A 16,626-nucleotide genomic window follows, 5' to 3' on the forward strand; every position below is an offset into this window, starting at 1 on the left:
CCCTGAAACTCTGTACAACCTCTGGTTCTTTCATTTTATCCAGGTCCCATCTCCTTAAGTTCCCACCTTTTTGCAGTTTCTTCGGTTTTAATCTACAGTTCATAGACAATAGATTGTGGTCAGAGTCCACATCTGCCCCTGGAAATGTCTTACAATTTAATTTAAAATGTGGTTCCTAAATCTCTGTCTTACCATTAGATAATCTATCTGAAACCTGTCAGTATCTCCAGGCTTCTTCCATGTATACAGCCTTCTTTTATGATTCTTGAACCAAGTGTTAGCTAGGATTAAGTTGTGCTCTGCGCAAAATTCTACGAGGCGGCTTCCTCTTTCATTTCTTAGCCCCAATCCATATTCACCTACTACGTTTCCTTCTCTCCCTTTTCGTACTACCGAATTCCAGTCACCCATGACTATTAAATTTACGTCACCCTTCAGTATCTGAATAATTTATTTTATTTCATCATACATTTCTTGAATTTCTTCGTCATCCGCAGAGCTAGTTGGCATATAAACTTGTATTATCGTAGTAGGCGTGGGCTTCGTATCTATCTTGGCCACAATAATGCGTTCACTATGCTGTTTGTAGTAGCTTACCCGCATTCCTATTTTCCTATTTATTATTAAACCTACTCCTGCATTATCCCTATTTGATTTTGTATTTATAACCCTGTATTTGCCTGACCAATAGTCTTGTTCCTCCTGCCAGCGAACTTCACTAATTCCCACTATATCTAACTTTAACCTATCCATTTCCTTTTTTAAATTTTCTAACCTGCCTGCCCGATTAAGGGATCTGACATTCCACGCTCCGATCCGTAGAACCCCAGTTTTCTTTCTCCTGATAACGACATCATCTTGAGTAGTCCCCCACGCCCGGAGATCCAAATGGGGGACTATTTTACCTCCGGAATATTTTACCCAAGAGGACACCATCATCATGTAATCATACAGTAAAGCTGCATGCCCTCGGGAAAAATTACGGCTGTAGTTTCCCCTTGCTTTCAGCCGTTCGCAGTACCAGCACAGGAAGGCCGTTTTGGTTTGTGTTACAAGACCAGATCAGTCAATCATCCAGACTGTTACCCTTGCAACTACTGCAAAGGCTGCTGCCCCTCTTCAGGAACCACACGTTTGTCTGGCCTCTCAACAGATACCCCTCCGTTGTGGTTGCACCTATGGTACGGCTATCTGTATCGCTGAGGCACGCATGCCTCCCCACCAACGGCAAGGTCCATAGTTCATGGGGGGGGGGGGGAATTTTTAGTTATGAAGTAGTTACCGTAAAAAGAATAATGTTGTGTAATGAAAACTTATGTTAAACTGAGGTGTTCCACATCGTTACGAAATGTTGTATTCTTGATCCATGGAGCAAGTATTAATGTAATGTGATGACATCTCTGCTATCCCGAAACACTTCCATCCATGTCGCCGCCGTACTATATGGCAATGCTGCATCAGTAAACGCCTGACGCAGTCCTTGAAAACAGTGTTGTGCCTTCAGACCGTGTACCACTTGAATCTTGATCCGTGCGCGTTTTTCATGTTTCCTAGACTTACAGTTAGGGTGCTTGACCTGGCCTCCCGCTCTTTCAGGCAGCACACACTGCTACTCAAACAGCCGGCGCCCCTCAGTGCAGCTACTGCAACTGAAGCGCGCACACCATTGGACGCACATCCTTGATGTTATGGCGGTGTTGCCACTATTCTTTATCCAACCATAGTAAAAAAGAAACATGCAACGATGGCCGAGAGGTAACAGCGTATCCATGGAGGGTTGTGAGGCGGGGAGGGGCGTTGAGGGTCACGACCCTCCCACCCTCCCTCCCCTCCCCAAAATAGCTTTTGAGCCACAGCATTTATATTTTTACCCATCCTGATTTCCAGAGTTTGCAGTTAACTTTCGAACAAACAGGATACTTTTTAGCTACTGGGCCACATGGATGGGCTTGCATCTTGAGTGCATTCCTGCCAGGAAATGACGCAAGATCAGCCAGATTGTAACTTCAAAGACTGGCTTACAGAACACAGGAGGAAATAAATTGAGGTAAAAGCCTTCACCTCATTCCCACGCTCGCATGTATATTGTCTACAGATCGGTGTTCCCAAGTGTGGTGGTAAGTGAAATATTGACATCGGCGAAAGAATACTACTATTTTATATTGTGTAAAAGCAGTGAGAATCCGTTGCTAGCATAGTTCTTGTGTTTCTTGCATGACACATGTACTGCTCAAATTTTCAGTTGAAAGAACTCCAATCCCCTGCAAGATACGACGAAAATAAGTGCAAAGCATTAATAAAAGCAAATTATAGTTATAACATTTTATATATTTTATAGTAATTAAACATTATTAATAAATGAAATCTTAATATTTTTTGTTTCTATAATCAAAATCTTTGGCCTCTGTGGCGCATTAAAAATGTAGTTATATTGGACGTGATATAATTTTGTAATCGATTATCGAAGGAAAGTCAGTTGTGGCACCTAACGGTTAACTCATTGGACCTAACCAAAAATTTGTATCAAATGAATTCCATTTTTTTCTTATATGTGTGGCACAATTATGATAACAATAGAACATTGCAAATTGCTTGCTGATTCCATTGATGCTATACATTACTTCCGAAATTGTACTCTACGTTTCCTGTAGGAGATCCAGATTTTGAATATTGAAATTACTTTAGTCCATAAATCCATGTATTTTTTTGCCATGAGGTAAGAGTCGATAGCAGCTACTGACCATAGTAGGAGAACAGGTTTGATGAGGAGCAACTAGTTTGGCTAATTCCAAAATTGTAACACATATTGTAAGTAGGCTGTTTAGGTTTTTTTATTGGTAACGCCACCTTTGTATAAAAATCACTGGCTGTGCTGTGTGCAGTCTGTGGCTAGTTTGCATTGTTGTCTGCCATTGTAGTGTTAGGCAGCTGGCTGTGAACAGCGCGTAGCGTTGTGCAGTTGGAGGTGAGCCGCCAGCAGTGGTGGATGTGGGGAGAGAGATGGCGGAGTTTTGTAATTTGTCATGAACTGATATATATACTATGACTATTAAGGTAAATACGTTGTTTGTTCTCTATTAAAATCTTTCATTTGCTAACTATGCCTATCAGTAGTTAGTGCCCTCCGTAGTTTGAATCTTTTATTTAGCTGGCAGTAGTGGCACTCGCTGTATTGCAGTAGTTCGAGTAACCAAGATTTTTGTGAGGTAAGCAATTTGTGAAATGCATAGGTTAATGTTAGTCAGGGCCATTCTTTTGTAGGGATTTCTGAAAGTCAGATTGCGTTGTGCTAAAAATATTGTATGTCAGTAAAAACACAGTCATGTATAATTGTTCATAAGGGGACGTTTCATATGGCGACCCTGCCAGGATACCTCACTGGAATCTTCTGATTTTTTTCTTGTAGTTTGTGTAATTAGTGTAGCTATTGTTTATTGCTAGCAAGTAATTGTAGAGAGAATCTTCTTTGTAGTTGCAGTCTTTCATTGTTGTACAGTAAAACAGTTGTGACATGCATGTAGATTTGCACCAAGTATTTAAGTAGACATTATTTCCATTTCTATGTTAATGTGTTCTCTTATTTTTGCTCTTCAAATTGCGCTTTTCTGTGTTATCGTGTGAAATATTGTGACAATAATGGCGTGTGAAAAACGTAACACTGGGCTACAAAGTAAACTGAGAAATAATAGTGACGACGAGCGTAGCTTATCAGCACCACTGTGTAATGAATTAACAGACATTCAAAGTGGTAATTTGGTAATGGTGCATAGGGAAATGGAGCGGGTTGCATATAATGGTGTACACAGTGAAACAATTACTGAACAGGGAAGCATTATCGATCGATCGGTCGGCAACAGCTCGCCTCAGGAATCCGAAATGACAGGAAACAATCTCGCAAATACTGTAGATTCAGGTTTTGGGTCCTCACCGTTTTCTCAAATAAGTCAAGACACATTTTCCGCTTGTCAAAATGTGAATGTTGCCGGTGCAAATTCACTGCCGAAAAGCACTGAGGAACATGTTTCAGACACCAGTGCATTGTTATTACAATTAATGCAACAAATGGGACAAAAGCTTCAAAAGTTAGACACAATGCAACAACACCAGAGACAAACACAGCAACAGTTAGACGCAATGGAAGAAAAGCTTCAAAAGTTAGACTCAGTGGAACATACGCTTGAACAAACACGTGAAGATTTAACTACTGAGTTACATAACATTGAATCGAAATGTCAAAAAAGTCTGTAATGACGTAAAAACACAAATTTGTGAGCATTTCCAACCTATTTTTTCGCGTCATGTAAATGCATTACAGAATCACGAAGCAGCCATAAAAGAACTGCAAACTATTGTTCATGAAAATCACGACACCTTGCAAGCTAAAATTGACTCAGTTGCATCTACCGATTTGGTTACGCAACTTGCAAAAACTCAGGAAAATTTAAAGGACACAGTAGATACGATTTCAACACAAATGGACACTCTGAAACTTGGTTCAGAAAAACACACTGAGGAAATAAGTACACTATCGGAGAAAGTAGCCGAACTTTCGGATCAGTTCACTAACTTATCTGCAAAGGTAGATGATGATCTGAATGACACAAGACCTGTAGCCATCACTGACACAGAAGAGTATGAACAAATTAAGGAATTCAAACAAAATCAGACTCAAATTAATACGCAATACAAAAGAGAAATCTGGGAAGTACAAGATCAGTTGGCACAAGTAATACAAAAATTTCATATTTCAGAGGACACTCGCGCTCCAACACGGGAAGAGGAACTTAGAAATACGGAAAAGCCACAAAATAATAACACAGGGCATTTCGGAAATTATGAAATAAATTGGCAAGGTGCACCGAATTTTGAGATGGAACCGCCGACACGATGTAACAATGACCGATATGCGACTCGCCGACATGATGATTTTGACTATAAGCTGTTCATTACTACACGTAAATTCAAAACGTTTAAGAATTCTGCCAACGACATTCATCCACAAGCATGGCTCCATCAATTCTCTCATTGTTTTCCTCCCAACTGGTCGTTAGAACACAGATTAGAATTTATGTGTGGCTACTTAGAGAATGAACCAGCTGTAAGAATGCGATCAGTCATTCACGATTGCCACAGTGAAGGAGAATTTTACCATGCCTTCCTCTCAGCATGTTGGTCGCAAGCCACACAAGACCGAGTAAAACATGGCATCATAATGATGAAACATTTCGAACAATCTGAATTCTCCAGTCTTGTGAAATATGTTGAAGACATGTTGCACAAGAATCAGTACCAGTCAAACCCATACAGCCCCTCAGAACTCATCCGCATTTGCTTAATCGAATTACCTGAACATTTACAACATATTATTTTGGCAGGACGTTGCAAAGACGACATTGAAGCTTTTCAGGGACTGTTACAAGAACTGGAAATTGACACTGACAATCGGGGAACGCGGAAACAGGAGCGCAACAATTACAGGTCACATCTGTCACAATTCCGCGATGAAAGAAATAATAACTGGACACGACAAGGCTATCCTCACAACACATATCGTGACCAAAACAGACACCACCCGTATGACAACCGTTGGCAGAGTAGTAATAATTACAGGGAAAGATCACCTCTCCATGGTAGTGACTATCACAGAGACAATCAGAGAAACAGGCAATTTGGGAACCAAAATAATTATTATCAAGGGAGACAGAATAACTTCAGACGCAACAGTTCAGCGCGCAGTTACGATTCAGGAAGAAATTCTCCACCACATGACCGACAAGAAAGAAATTATGAAATCTACCGACATGACGACAGACGAGATAATCATAACGACAGACCTGAATTTGATCAGAACTGGCGGGATTCAAACAGAGCAGGGCACTTTCGACAACGTGAATTTGTAGAAGCTAGGTCTCCTAATCCCAATAACGACGCGCGCCAACAAAGGAACAGACAATGACTCGCACCGCAGGCAGCCGCGTGCGCCCGCTGGCTCCGAGAAAAATAACATAAGACGCTAGCCTTGAGAAAAATTTTAGCATTCTTTACCGATGTATACAACATGATAATTGCTTTGAAGTTGAAACTCTGTGCACTAGGAAGAGTAAAGGTTTACACCACAGTTCACATGTAAAACCGTTTATTGAAAGATTATCTACTTTTTAACTTAGTCTTTGGTATAAAACTTTTCACGTCACATTTCTAGTATGCTTTGTCAGACTTAAGAAACTGTTAACATGCAACAATGTTTGAAGTTAAATATCCAGTTAAGAACCAAGAGAACTTATTTAAACAGAAATTATGAATGCATTGTTATAGTGAACATACGACACAGTGTTGTATTTGTACATTCTTGCTTGTTAGTTGCACGATTACGTAACGACTATCAGGCTTACATACTTAGGACACATACTGGTACTGCTAATGAGATTTTAATGCAACATTTTGGTTTACTTGAAATTTGGTGTATCATGAGGTAAGTACATTGGCTTCTGCAGAACTTAGCTTTCGGAGGACAATAACTACGACACTTCCACAGAGATTATCTTACAGCAAGACGCACATTTAGCGCTACAGGACACGTATTTGAGTGATTAATTTTGTACTTAAATCATTTATATTTAAAGATATTTGAAGTACAATGATACGAAGTTTTTCCGTGATATATTTCATTCCATTGCTGTAATCTGTAACACCTGAGGGTATAATTACATTAATCCTCAGGGGGGTACACGCCTACTTTGTGTACCATGTGTTTGGCAAGCACAAGGAGCCCTAGCTAATATGGTATTTGGTTATACAACTTTACACATCGGTACCTTATTTCTCTAACACACAAATTACACAACTATCTGATCATGTAACTGAGAGATAAACATTTTTTTTACTACATCAATGACACATGTTTACGCAATTACACAGTTGGGTAACTTCACACTTATGAAAGTGTATTTTGTCTGTACTTTGTAAACTGTTCATAATTTTTCGGAACCATTGTGATACTATGAGAGCTCTGAATGATATATTTGGTATGGGATCATGAGTTTTAAAGTACGTTTGAGGTAGATGACGCTATTGAAATGAGCAGAGAATTTTTTTTAGGTTTTGAAATTATTGGAGGAAGCTACGACGATTTTGAGAATTGACTGAGATGTTATGATATTATTACGACGACGATGTGTATTATGCTGTTGAGATATGTTTATGATCAATAAGATGATGCTACCGTATATGAGGAATTTGATTATGCTACGTATTTATTATGATGAAATATTGAAGAAGTGTCGACGAATATTTATATGTGTAATAAGGTATTGAGTAATGAATAGTGGTTAGGGACTCTGACTTGTGAAAAATGGATGTTGGAAACCAAGAATCGTACTTTAAGAGTTATGAAACGTGTGTAAATGCGTGAATGTATCACAATGCCGGCGAAAATTTTTGGGACACTGTTATATTCATAAGATTTTGTATCTACACATTTGCAACGAAAATTCTCGACCTCTGAAATTTTTTATATGAGACTGCCACTGTAGCGGAAACTGCTGTCGTAAATATTTCCGTAAGAAAGTTAAGTGACCACCTGCAAGTAATGCGTTTTGGGCGCCCAGCTGAGAGGTAGACGTCTGACAAAAGAAAGCCATTAGGTGCAAAAAAAAAAAAAAAAGGGAGGCATTATCCTCGCTATTGACATTCCTTTGTAGAAAGCATCGCAAATACGACACTGTAAAACTTGAAAACATATGATTATACTGTGGAGCTCTTAATTTATGATATTTACTAAAATGCCTAATGAAACGATGAGAAACATTTCACGGCTATTGTCTTCCTTGTTGAGAGAAATGCCGTATGGCTTGCTTTATGTATTTATTTACTAATTTTGTTTAATATCTAGTTTCTAGCTGCACTGCAGCATTGATAAAATAAAATTTTATAGATGTACTAATATAAATATTTTCTGTCTACAGATGGAGTAAATAATAATTTTTTTCACAAAAATGAGGGAGCACAAAGACATTTCCCTTCACAGGAACTGCATACATAATTTACTTTTCAACTACTTGGTAATTTTTTTTGTAGAATAACTTCTTGTGGTGCACCACTTTAATTACATAGACATTAAGATGTGAATATACATTTCCCTTATCTGCATTGTTGTCTTTAGTGTACTATTTTTTCTGCTTGAGCTTTGTCATGCTTAGGTATACGTTATAGCATTTACTGCTGCTGCTTGCCAGGCATAGTGCTACTGAATTTGACTTTCTATTACTCTGTGAAGCCAGTTTTACTACTGATTTGTTTTTTTTTTGTTTGCTGCACATTGCCTTATATTAGTTGTAATATTGCAATTGCTCTGCTAATTTATTTTACTGCTGCTTACTTTGACAGTTTCCATTTTTTTTCATTGCTGTTTGTATTAATTGTTTTATGCTGCTGCATTGCCTCGTCCCTTAGTTTAGCATCTGAGCTCAGTAGATTTAAGTTAGCTTAAGAGGGGGTAGACTATATAAGAAACTAACTATGATGAATTGGAAGAAATGCATTGAGAAGATATAAGAAAATGGTTTGGCCAAAAAAAAAAGTAGTGTAAAACGGAGAAAAACTATTTTGAAAGAGGATGTGAACAGAATACAGAAAGCAGGCTTAGATAGTACTTTTGGGAATAATGATGAACAAAGGGAGATCTCCACGCAAAATACTGCAGTAAAACAAACCCTGTCCTTTCCTTTTGTGTCATCCCTCTATATGTTTGTGTACCCTTGTGTATTTGTGTTTTTCCTGTCTTTATGTGTTTAGCTGATGAGAGCTATGTTGTAGAATTTTTCTAATACTATGTTATTTACTTTGTGAAGATGTTGAGACATTATTTATTCTGTTTTGTTGCTCATATGTGAAGGTGATGCTTCAAAAGTTATTCTGATCTTTATGTATGTACTTATGTCATTATTTTTGTAACACTGATGTATATGTTTATTTCTATTCTTTTATAAAGCCCCTATTACTACAAATGTTATCTGTATTGTTGTGTTCTTTAATTATGTATTCTGTATCTTTGTAATTGTACACTCCTGGAAATGGAAAAAACAACACATTGACACCGGTGTGTCAGACCCACCATACTTGCTCCGGACACTGCGAGAGGGCTGTACAAGCAGTGATCACACGCACGGCACAGCGGACACACCAGGAACCGCGGTGTTGGCCGTCGAATGGCGCTAGCTGCGCAGCATTTGTGCACCGCCGCCGTCAGTGTCAGCCAGTTTGCCGTGGCATACGGAGCTCCATCGCAGTCTTTAACACTGGTAGCATGCCGCGACAGCGTGGACGTGAACCGTATGTGCAGTTGACGGACTTTGAGCGAGGGCGTATAGTGGGCATGCGGGAGGCCGGGTGGACGTACCGCCGAATTGCTCGACACGTGGGGCGTGAGGTCTCCACAGTACATCGATGTTGTCGCCAGTGGTCGGCGGAAGGTGCACGTGCCCGTCGACCTGGGACCGGACCGCAGCGACGCATGGATGCACGCCAAGACCGTAGGATCCTACGCAGTGCCGTAGGGGACCGCACCGCCACTTCCCAGCAAATTAGGGACACTGTTGCTCCTGGGGTATCGGCGAGGACCATTCGCAACCGTCTCCATGAAGCTGGGCTACGGTCCCGCACACCGTTAGGCCGTCTTCCGCTCACGCCCCAACATCGTGCAGCCCGCCTCCAGTGGTGTCGCGACAGGCGTGAATGGAGGGACGAATGGAGACGTGTCGTCTTCAGCGATGAGAGTCGCTTCTGCCTTGGTGCCAATGATGGTCGTATGCGTGTTTGGCGCCGTGCAGGTGAGCGCCACAATCAGGACTGCATACGACCGAGGCACACAGGGCCAACACCCGGCATCATGGTGTGGGGAGCGATCTCCTACACTGGCCGTACACCACTGGTGATCGTCGAGGGGACACTGAATAGTGCACGGTACATCCAAACCGTCATCGAACCCATCGTTCTACCATTCCTAGACCGGCAAGGGAACTTGCTGTTCCAACAGGACAATCCACGTCCGCATGTATCCCGTGCCACCCAACGTGCTCTAGAAGGTGTAAGTCAACTACACTGGCCAGCAAGATCTCCGGATCTGTCCCCCATTGAGCATGTTTGGGACTGGATGAAGCGTCGTCTCACGCGGTCTGCACGTCCAGCACGAACGCTGGTCCAACTGAGGCGCCAGGTGGAAATGGCATGGCAAGCCGTTCCACAGGACTACATCCAGCATCTCTACGATCGTCTCCGTGTGAGAATAGCAGCCTGCATTGCTGCGAAAGGTGGATATACACTGTACTAGTGCCGACATTGTGCATGCTCTGTTGCCTGTGTCTATGTGCCTGTGGTTCTGTCAGTCTGATCATGTGATGTATCTGACCCCAGGAATGTGTCAATAAAGTTTCCCCTTCCTGGGACAATGAATTCACGGTGTTCTTATTTCAATTTCCAGGAGTGTATTTTCATGTTGTAAATTTATAATTGTATAGACACCAGTTCTTCAAATTAAGTTACATTTCACTGCACACGTTTCTGTTGGTGATAGTATATGGACAATATGTGAGAAGTAGGGACTGTTAGTGTTTGCACGTGTGTTAATAATTCAGCAAGGGACTGGATAACAGCATTGCTGGTTCTAAGGACAATTCCAAACACTTTGTGAGTGCACAAGTGGTGGTTATGGACTTGCTATATTATCTGCAAGACTCTTCAATGGTGATTGTGTACCTGCACAGTCACAACAGATGGCTGCTGGCCATCTCTACAAGGACTACAGTGGGTCTACACCTTTGGTGATCCACCAATACCATTATTTCTACAAGGACTACAGTGGGTCTACACCTTTGATGATTCATCAGTACCATTATTTCTACAAGGACTGTAGTGGATCTGCACCTTTGGTGGCCCACCTATACCATACTCTCTACCAAGACTATAGTGGGTCTGCTCTGTGATGACCTACCTACCAATAGTCTTCAAAACTTCGAATGACTCTGCTGTGGGTTTGCTGTGTTGTGGCCCATTACCTGTCTGCATGTCAAGAGTCAGCACTGTCATTCCGTTGGAAGGACAACACTACTTCTTCAAGACTGCATGGAAATCCACTACTTCCGTGTGCATTTTCTTTTACTGCTCAGACTTTGAGAAAAGAAACGGCAGTTTTACTGTGATGAATGATCAGGACTGTTTTTGTGGACTGTGAGAATATTTTAGCTGTTGACAAACATTGTATCAATAAGTGTGTGCATTTGATTTCTTTGTTATTGTAATTATGAAAAATTTTATCAAATCATTATTGGCCACTGCCCAAAACAATTTGTAAAATTTTTTGTGGGGAGCATGGGGTCTATGTAAGTAGGCTGTTTAGGTTTTTTTATTGGTAACGCCACCTTTGTATTAAAATCACTGGCTGTGCTGTGTGCAGTCTGTGGCTGGTTTGCATTGTTGTCTGCCATTGTAGTGTTAGGCAGCTGGATGTGAACAGTGCGTAGCGTTGCGCAGTTGGAGGTGAGCCGCCAGCAGTGGTGGATGTGGGGAGAGAGATGGCGGAGTTTTGTAATTTGTCATGAACTGATATATATATTATGACTATTAAGGTAAATACATTGTTTGTTCTCTATTAAAATCTTTCATTTGCTAACTATGCCTATCAGTAGTTAGTGCCTTCCGTAGTTTGAATCTTTTATTTAGCTGGCAGTAGTGGCACTCGCTGTATTGCAGTAGTTCGAGTAACCAAGATTTTGTGAGGTAAGCGATTTGTGAAATGCATAGGTTAATGTTAGTCAGGGCCATTCTTTTGTAGGGATTTCTGAAAGTCAGATTGCGTTGCGCTAAAAATATTGTATGTCAGTAAAAACACAGTCATGTATAATTGTTCATAAGGGGACATTTCAATATGAAGAAATGAAGTTGTTACGTGTTATTCGAATCAGTTGAAATACTGATTTTAAATGTAATATTTATTCAGAATATGCTTGGAGACAACTGTAATCATAACACATCAAGTGAATTTATATTACTAAAATAACTTCGGAGATATTACCGACTTGCAATATAAAAGCAATTGTGGAATCAGCATAAAAATTCTTTTAAGAGATTTTATGTATAAATTCTCAGACTTTTTAAATTTCGTGCAATTTTCACATATTTTATTGTGCTTGGATGGCTGACAGATTTCACGAGATAACAGTGGACTCAAGTAACGTTGCTGCCACGTTAATACACATTCAGGCAAATTAATAAGCAGCAGGGAAACACTTCTAAATCTAAATGCAAGTAGAGATAGCCTTCAGGCAGCTTAGTCCTCTTATGAAATACATACCTTTTCTTTTATGACATCACATAATTTGAATTGGTGCGGAAAGGCATGTCTCTAAATACATTTGCAGTAGGTGCCATGCTTCACTTGACAGTGAGATGATGTTCCGACAGGCCACGTGGACCGACAATACTTTTAATTTTTGTGATTACCAATCAAATGTAGGCTTGTAACTGTGCAAAAGCATGTCTGATGTGAGTCATTACGTACTTTGTGTGTTATGTACAAAATAAATACTGAGCTATGAAGATATATTTTGATTTAACAATACTTACAATTCACATCGTTACAAAACCTTACAGCACAACTGAATTTCAGCACCGGCGAGTTGCATTGACTGCAATCATCAAATTCATCATAGTACATTGATGACAACCACAATCTAGATTTGTACAGTACTTCTGGTATATCGAACGGGAGCCCAGACTTTCTTTAATCGACTGGAAGCTCAGGTAAGGCCACAGATGATTGGGGAGGGAGCCTGAGCCAGTGATTCCTTCAGATACGAAGCCTGGATCTGCGCGAGAATTGTAATATTCAATGGAAATGGACTGTCTGCGTAAGGAAGCAGCTGCTAATGTGCAAAAATACCAAAAGACCGTAAAAAGATTAACGGAAAACTGTCTTAGTATACATATATATATATATATATATATATATATATATATATATATATATATATGAGGGTTATAACTCGGAAAAGAAAAGATATACAGACATATCACAGGAAAACATACTCCACACAAGGACACCAACAAAAACGGAAAACATCTGATAGACTTTTGCAAAAGCCACGACCTCGCCATTATGTCAACAAAATTCAAGAAACAAACACGAAAACTTACCACATGGAAATTCCCCAGCGGAAAGCAAGAACTACAAATCGACCACGTAATAGTGCAGAAAGACTCACAAAAAGAAATTTTGAACATAGACACCCGTAAAGGCTATTTCGACTCAGACCACCACCTACTACAGATCAGGATTCGTCTTTTGCCCAAGAAAAAGCTCCAGAAGAACAAAATTGTTAGACCAAATCCAGAATACGTTACTTTAAACCAGACACAAATATTACACAAAATTAAAATGGAGAAAACGACAGACTGGACACAACTTTCACGAAGAATCCGAGAGGCCATGAAACTAGCACAAGCACCACGAACACGGAAACACCGTTGGTGGAACCACACATGTGACCAAGCTATTGACCAACGAATCAGTGCATGGAAAAAATTTAGTTGCCATAAATCCCAAGAGAATTGGATGAACTTCTTGAAAACACAGAAGCAATCAAGCAAAATCATTCGCAGTGAAAAACGACAGTATGACAAACGGCGACTGACAGAGATCGAATCGGACTTCATGAAGAACAATACAAGAAACTTCTACAGAACGTTCAGAGAAAATATGACTGGATATCAACCACCCAACTTGTGCTTCAAAAGACCGGATGGAACCCTAGAAACCAATACCAAAAGTAATTGTGACATTCTGGCAAAGTACTTTGAAAAACTGCTCAACACGGACCCCCCCATGGAAGAAATGATGACAGAAACGAGCACATACAATCCAGATAGTGAACCTCCAACTCTAGAAGAAGTTAAAGAAATAATAAAGTCACTCAAGAATCGTAGAGCACCAGGAGAGGATGGCATCATCGCGGAAATCTGGAAGTTACAAGACCCAGAACTCACCAAAGACATCCACAGGATCTTGGAAGACATCTGGAAGACCATGAAAATTCCTGGCGACTGGAAAACTGCCCTGATACACCCACTACACAAAAAAGGTGACAAGACTGACCTGAACAACTACAGAGGAATATCCCTACTACCGGTCACATACAAGATCCTCTCTAAAGCTTTACTGAACAGACTAGAATGCCAAACCGACCACTTGATTGGGGAATACCAAGCAGGCTTCCGTAAAGGGCGGTCTTGTGCGGAACAAATTTGGAACCTGAAAATTATTTTACAACACAAACAGAACCTGATCATTACCTTTGTTGACATCAAAAAGGCGTACGACTCTATCGACCGGAAAACTCTCTTCCAAATTCTAGCAGAATACAAAGTAGACAACAAAACACGGGCTATCATAGAGCAAACTTTAACCAACACGACCTCCAAAGTAAAGTTCTGTGGGGAACTATCAGAGCCCTTTGAAATTCGCACAGGTGTCCGACAAGGCGATGGCCTCTCACCTCTCCTTTTCAATCTGGTGTTAGATAAGGTCATAAAAGAATGGGAAACATCACAACAGGGGATAACCTTAGGAAACCTACAGATTAAATGCCTGGCTTTTGCAGACGATTTGGCGATTGTCACGAAAGGTATAAAGGAAACAAAAGACGCTATTGAAAAACTGCACGAAATCGCTTCCAAAACTGGACTACAGATCTCTTACGAAAAGACACAGTTTATGAGCACAAAGAAACTCTCATCTCTGAACACAAAGTATGGCACGATTTACAAAACGGCAAACTTCAAATACCTCGGTGAAACACTACAAATGAGTGGACATAACAGAGACTCAAACGAAGAAAGAAAGACTAAACTGGACAAGGTATACAAAGTAGTGTGGAATCATTACCTCAAGAAGTCTATCTCACAAAAAGCCAAATTACGCCATTACGACACGGTGGTGCTCCCCGAGGCACTATATGCAGCAGAGACCACACTAATCCTAGGGCATACACGTATCAGACAATTAGAAAAAGTAGAACGCAAAATACTTAGGAAAATATTCGGCGCAACTAACAACAATGGAATATGGATCAAGAAACCTACAGAGGAACTGTACAAACATACGGAGACAATCACAGAAAAGATTAGAAAACGCAGACTACAATTCTATGGACACCTATACAGAATGCCATCACACAGGCTGACCAAACAGATCTTTGACTGGGTAACCACTAGAAACAACAAATGGGTGGCAGAGGTAGAAAACGACCTGAACGAGCTCAACACAACAGCAGACACAATAAACGACAGAATAAAGTTCAGAAACATCATTAAGAAAAGTAAACTACATGAGATACAACGCGACAAACGAACAGGCATAAAATGGACCGAAGAACGCAAGCAAGATCACAGCCAGAAGATGAAAGAAATATGGGCAACCAAAAAGGCAATCAAGATGAAGCCGAAGACACAAAGCCGACAAGAAGCATGGACAGAGGACCGGAAACAGAAACACAGCGAGCGAATGAGGGAAGTTTGGGGAGCAAGGAAGGCAGCAAAAGGAACGGGCCATGTAGTTTAGTCCAAATGCGCTCTTTAAGGGCAAAACACCATTAATAATAAGAGGGTTATAACTTAAATAGTGGTAGCTATTTATTCACAATCGATACAAAGGAGTTACATGTTTGCACCTGTTACTGTTCTTCAGAGTAGTCACCAGCGTTGTGTAGAACCTGTTACCAGCGATGCGGAAGGCGTAGTATACCGTTAACAGAGCCTGTTCTGTTGATGGTGCGAATGGCACGGTCTAAAGTTATGGTGATTCTCGTGTATGACTGTGATGGTATTATCTTAACGCATTACGTTCCTCAATGGCAGAGCGTCAATGCGCAGTATTAGTGTTCATTTTTGGAGCATCACCTGCGACGAGCTTTGCGAAAGAAGCGGCGACACTTTCTGCGCAACCCACCCATCATTTTGCACGACAATGCGCGGGAGCATGCAGCGCAAGCTGTGGCTGCTCTGTTCGGTCGATGGGACTGGGAACTACACGGTTATTACAAATGATTGAAGCGATTTCACAGCTCTACAATAACTTTATTATTTGCGATATTTTCACAATGCTTTGCACACACATACAAAAACTCAAAAAGTTTTTTTAGGCATTCACGAATGTTCGATATGTGCCCCTTTAGTGATTCGGCAGACATCAAGCCGATAATCAAGTTCCTCCCACACTCGGCGCAGCATGTCCCCATCAATGAGTTCGAAAGCATCGTTGATGCGAGCTCGCAGTTCTGGCACGTTTCTTGGTAGAGGAGGTTTAAACACTGAATCTTTCACATAACCCCACAGAAAGAAATCGCATGGGGTTAAGTCGGGAGAGCATGGAGGCCATGACACGAATTGCTGATCATGATCTCCACCACGACCGATCCATCGGTTTTCCAATCTCCTGTTTAAGAAATGCCGAACATCATGATGGAAGTGCAGTGGAGCACCATCCTGTTGAAAGATGAAGTCGGCGCTGTCGGTCTCCAGTTGTGGCATGAGCCAATTTTCCAGCATGTCCAGATACACGTGTCCTGTAACGTTTTT

This window comes from Schistocerca americana, chromosome 2, assembly GCF_021461395.2.
Source record: "Schistocerca americana isolate TAMUIC-IGC-003095 chromosome 2, iqSchAmer2.1, whole genome shotgun sequence".
Taxonomy (NCBI): Eukaryota; Metazoa; Arthropoda; class Insecta; order Orthoptera; family Acrididae; genus Schistocerca; species Schistocerca americana.